This window comes from Salvelinus fontinalis, chromosome 8 (genome assembly GCF_029448725.1).
Source record: "Salvelinus fontinalis isolate EN_2023a chromosome 8, ASM2944872v1, whole genome shotgun sequence".
In the NCBI taxonomy this organism is placed as follows: Eukaryota; Metazoa; Chordata; class Actinopteri; order Salmoniformes; family Salmonidae; genus Salvelinus; species Salvelinus fontinalis.
The window spans coordinates 46,783,124-46,788,123 of NC_074672.1; the positions used below are offsets into that span (position 1 = coordinate 46,783,124).

Below are 5,000 nucleotides of genomic sequence, written 5' to 3' on the forward strand. Positions count from 1 at the left end.
TACGGGGCGAGCGTGTATCCGCCGAGGCTCGTCCGCAGGCCCGCGAGCGAGCAGCCGGCCCGGCCGCCGCCGCCGCCCCGGCCGCCCCGCTGGGGGCGAGTAAGAGGAAGAGGTGTCAGGTCTGCCCACCCAAGAAGGACGCCAAGACACACACAGCGTGCTGCAGGTGTAAGAAATACATCTGCAAAGGCTGTTCACACCCATACTGTCACACTTGTGCCCACTGGGCCTTTAGCCAAGACGGGACAGAGTGACCCCGGGGGGGACACTGTGTGCTAGGCATAATAGAAGGACAACGGGAGGGTTAAGAAACCCTGTTGCTAGACAGTTGAAGGTGTCCGTATCGATTCCAATATTAGTAAATGACATCTCTTTTGTGATGTGATTTTGCTCGACAGAGATATGGGTTAAATGAATGAGACTGGTTTGATCAAATAGGTTTGGGTGTTCAAATCTGAAAAAGGCATTGATTTTATGGGTGCTGTGGCTTAGTTGGTTAAAGCGCCTGTCTAGTAAACAGGAGATCCTGAGTTCAGATCTCAGCAGTACCTTTTCGAGCATTTCATTGTACACATTGGTGGAGAAGGTCAGAGTGGAGGGCACTCAGGTTTTCTCACCAATGGGTTTAGAGAATTAGAGAAGACGTGAGGAGGGTGAAATTGAGATATTCTAATGTCACGGGAAAAGGGTTCTTTTTGAATGAGTTAAAACGTACCAACTGTGTAAAGCTCGACGGTTTGTTCATTATCGAGACCAAAATGAAAAGAGTTTAGCCAGCTTGTGCACATCACTTTCACAGCCTAAGTAGGCTCTAAAAATCCAGCACTTGTAGCCAGCCGTGATCGTATAGTGGTTAGTACTCTTCGTTGTGGTCGCAGCAACCCCGGTTCGAATCCGGGTCACGGCACTGCAATGTCATTACAGAAGTTTTTTTTTTGAACAGTTAAGACTTACTTTGTAAGCTAAGAAACTCAGCAACTCTGCCATTTGACTAAGTCCCCCAGCACATTGTAGGTTAATTACTTACACGAACTGATTCATCTGCTCTTTCAGATGTTTTTACCATTTTTAAGCTCGACAGCCAAATGAGAAATGTAGTGTCCTCGAACAACCAAAATTCTGAAAAAATAGTGTATGATTCTGAATGTTTACTCATATCTCGCGATCCACCTATCACATGTTAATAACCGTTTTTGGTCCCAAACCATAGTTTAAGAATCCATGTCAGAGGTTCTTGAGTTTATTCATGTCGAGACCCAAATGAAAAATGTACTGTCCTCGAATGACCATAATTAAGAAGAAATAGTATGTGATTACAAATGTTTACTGATATCTCGCTACCCACCTCTCACCACTGTTGCCAACTTAGCGACTTTGTCGCTATATTTAGTGAGTATTCAGAATAAAAAACAAGAATCGACAGAAGAAAGTTCATTTGTAGTTCTAAACATGCTTAGGCCTACTTTGCGTCCCAAGACATAGCTTAAGAAACCCTGTTGCTAGACAGTTGAAGGTGTCCGTATCGATTCCAATATTAGTAAATGACATCTCTTTTGTGATGTGATTTTGCTCGACAGAGATATGGGTTAAATGAATGAGACTGGTTTGATCAAATAGGTTTGGGTGTTCAAATCTGAAAAAGGCATTGATTTTATGGGTGCTGTGGCTTAGTTGGTTAAAGTGCCTGTCTAGTAAACAGGAGATCCTGAGTTCAAATCTCAGCAGTACCTTTTCGAGCATTTCATTGTACACATTGGTGGAGAAGGTCAGAGTGGAGGGCACTCAGGTTTTCTCACCAATGGGTTTAGAGAATTAGAGAAGACGTGAGGAGGGTGAAATTGAGATATTCTAATGTCACGGGAAAAGGGTTCTTTTTGAATGAGTTAAAACGTACCGACTGTGTAAAGCTCGATGGTTTGTTCATTATCGAGACCAAAATGAAAAGAGTTTAGCCAGCTTGTGCACATCACTTTCACAGCCTAAGTAGGCTCTACAAATCCAGCACTTGTAGCCAGCCGTGATCGTATAGTGGTTAGTAGTCTGCGTTGTGGTCGCAGCAACCCGGGTTCGAATCCAGGTCACGGCACTGCAATGTCATTACAGAAGTTTTTTTTTTGAACAGTTAAGACTTACTTTGTAAGCTAAGAAACTCAGCAACTCTGCCATTTGACTAAGTCCCCCAGCACATTGTAGGTTAATTACTTACACGAACTGATTCATCTGCTCTTTCAGATGTTTTTACCATTTTTAAGCTCGACAGCCAAATGAGAAATGTAGTGTCCTCGAACAACCAAAATTCTGAAAAAATAGTGTATGATTCTGAATGTTTACTCATATCTCGCGATCCACCTATCACATGTTAATAACCGTTTTTGGTCCCAAACCATAGTTTAAGAATCCATGTCAGAGGTTCTTGAGTTTATTCATGTCGAGACCCAAATGAAAAATGTACTGTCCTCGAATGCCCATAATTAAGAAGAAATAGTATGTGATTACAAATGTTTACTGATATCTTGCTACCCACCTCTCACCACTGTTGCCAACTTAGCGACTTTGTCGCTATATTTAGTGAGTATTCCGAAAAAAAAACAAGAATCGACAGAAGAAAGTTCATTTGTAGTTCTAAACATATTTAGGGTGTTTTTTTACTCACTTTTTGTCTCTCCCACGACATTATTCCTCTCTCCTACAGCGTCCACTTGGACAATTATGCAAATTATGTGATGCCGTCATTTAGCGACTTCTAGCTACTTTTAGGACAGCCAACAGCTACTTTCCTTACTGAGGATTTGCCAACACTGCCACTCACATGCTAAGGCCTACTTTGCGTCCCAAAACATAGCTTAAGAAACCCTGTTGCTAGACAGTTGAAGGTGTCCGTATCGATTCCAATATTAGTAAATTACATCTCTTTTGTGATGTGATTTTGCTAGACAGAGGAATGGGTTAAATGAATGAGACTGGTTTGATCAAATAGGTTTGGATGTTCACAACTGCAAAAAACATCACATTTATGGGTGCTGTGGGTTAGTTGGTTAAAGCGCCTGTCTAGTAAACAGGAGATCCTGAGTTCAAATCTCAGCAGTACCTTTTCGAGCATTTCATTGTACACGCTGGTGGAGGGCACTCGGGTTTTCTCACCAATGGGTTTAGAGAATTAGAGAAGACGTGAGGAGGGTGAAATTGAGATATTCCAATGTCACGGAAAAAGGGCACTTTTTGAATTAGTTAAAACGTAGCGACTGTGTAAAGCTCGACGGTTTGTTCATTATCGAGACCAAAATGAAAAGAGTTTAGCCAGCTTGTGCACATCACTTTCACAGCCTAAGTAGGCGCTACAAAGCCAGCTCTTGTAGCCTGCCGTGATCGTATAGAGGTTAGTACTCGACGTTGCGGTCGCAGCAACCCCGGTTGAACTCGGGATGTCCTGTTTACTAGACAGGCACCAACTAAGCCACAGCTCCCATAGATGGAATTTTGATATATGGCATTAGCATGTGAGAGGTGAGTCGCAAGATATGAGTAAACGTTCGAGGACAATACATTTTTTTTTGACCCTCCTCAGAAATAGTAGATTAATCAGTTAATGTAAATCATTAGAGAGAGAGAGACAGAGAGAGACAAGAAAGATAATTGGAGTCAGATGTGAGTGAGCATAAATTAGTCCTTCATTAAAACTATTTCAAACACTCAGTCTCTCCCAATCTCCTCTCTCTCTCTCTCTCTGAGAGACATTGATTTTGACAGTCTGAAAGGGTCCAGCTATATTTACATATTGCAGATGGTAATGATATTTACACTATTCTGTTGATTATTATTCTGATAGAGTGCAAGCGGGGGATTGTACTGCATTCACAGGACAGCAAACCCAATTTCCTTTTAATTTGACATGAAACAAGCTACAGCCAGGGAAGTAAGAGATATCTGCTATTTCAAGCGATCCTTTTTCATGCTTGTGGGTTTCATGTTTTCATTGAAACCGAGAAGGGGAGGTCACGAATATGAATGCCAGGGTATCAAGGGTACGTGCAACTATAAAATAGCAAGGACGCTATGAAATATACAACACACTTTCAATGTCAATGAAGAAAAAGTAATCCATTTCCTATGGTCTGTATGACTGGAGTAGTAGGTGCTAGGTCTTTATGTTATGGTTGGTCTGTATGACTGGAGTAGTAGGTGCTAGGCCTTTATGTTATGGTTGGTCTGTATGACTGGAGTAGTAGGTGCTAGGCCTTTATGTTATGGTTGGTCTGTATGACTGGAGTAGTAGGTGCTAGGCCTTTATGTTATGGTTGGTCTGTATGACTGGAGTAGTAGGTGGTAGGTCTTTCTGTTATGGTTGGTCTGTATGACTGGAGTAGTAGGTGCTAGGCCTTTATGTTATGGTTGGTTTGTATGACTGGAGTAGTAGGTGCTAGGCCTTTATGTTATGGTTGGTCTGTATGACTGGAGTAGTAGGTGCTAGGCCTTTATGTTATGGTTGGTCTGTATGACTGGAGTAGTAGTTGCTAGGCCTTTATGTTATGGTTGGTCTGTATGACTGGAGTAGTAGGTGCTAGGCCTTTATGTTATGGTTGGTCTGTATGACTGGAGTAGTAGGTGCTAGGCCTTTATGTTATGGTTGGTTTGTATGACTGGAGTAGTAGGTGCTAGGCCTTTATGTTATGGTTGGTCTGTATGACTGGAGTAGTAGGTGCTAGGCCTTTATGTTATGGTTGGTCTGTATGACTGGAGTAGTAGGTTCTAGGTCTTTATGTTATGGTTGGTCTGTATGACTGGAGTAGTAGGTGGTAGGCCTTTATGTTATGGTTGGTCTGTATGACTGGAGTAGTAGGTTCTAGGTCTTTATGTTATGGTTGGTCTGTATGACTGGAGTAGTAGATGCTTATTGCTGCCCTACAATATTAAAGGCTGCCGTTCTCCGTAAGGATTCTGTCATTTTCCTCACATCAACAAAATAACATAACTACAACTCACATTCCCCAAAAATCACACAC

General features: G+C 42.1%; 3 non-coding genes across 3 annotated transcripts; all 3 read left to right on the top strand.

The window, feature by feature from the left end:
- The first annotated feature begins 477 nt into the window (after positions 1-477).
- On the top strand, positions 478-551 carry trnat-agu (transfer RNA threonine (anticodon AGU)). The gene has a single exon. It is a non-coding gene; the product is annotated as a tRNA-Thr (tRNA).
- Positions 552-1,656: 1,105 nt separating this feature from the next.
- On the top strand, positions 1,657-1,730 carry trnat-agu (transfer RNA threonine (anticodon AGU)). The gene has a single exon. It is a non-coding gene; the product is annotated as a tRNA-Thr (tRNA).
- Positions 1,731-3,016: 1,286 nt separating this feature from the next.
- Positions 3,017-3,090, top strand: trnat-agu (transfer RNA threonine (anticodon AGU)). The gene has a single exon. It is a non-coding gene; the product is annotated as a tRNA-Thr (tRNA).
- The last annotated feature ends 1,910 nt before the right edge of the window (positions 3,091-5,000 follow it).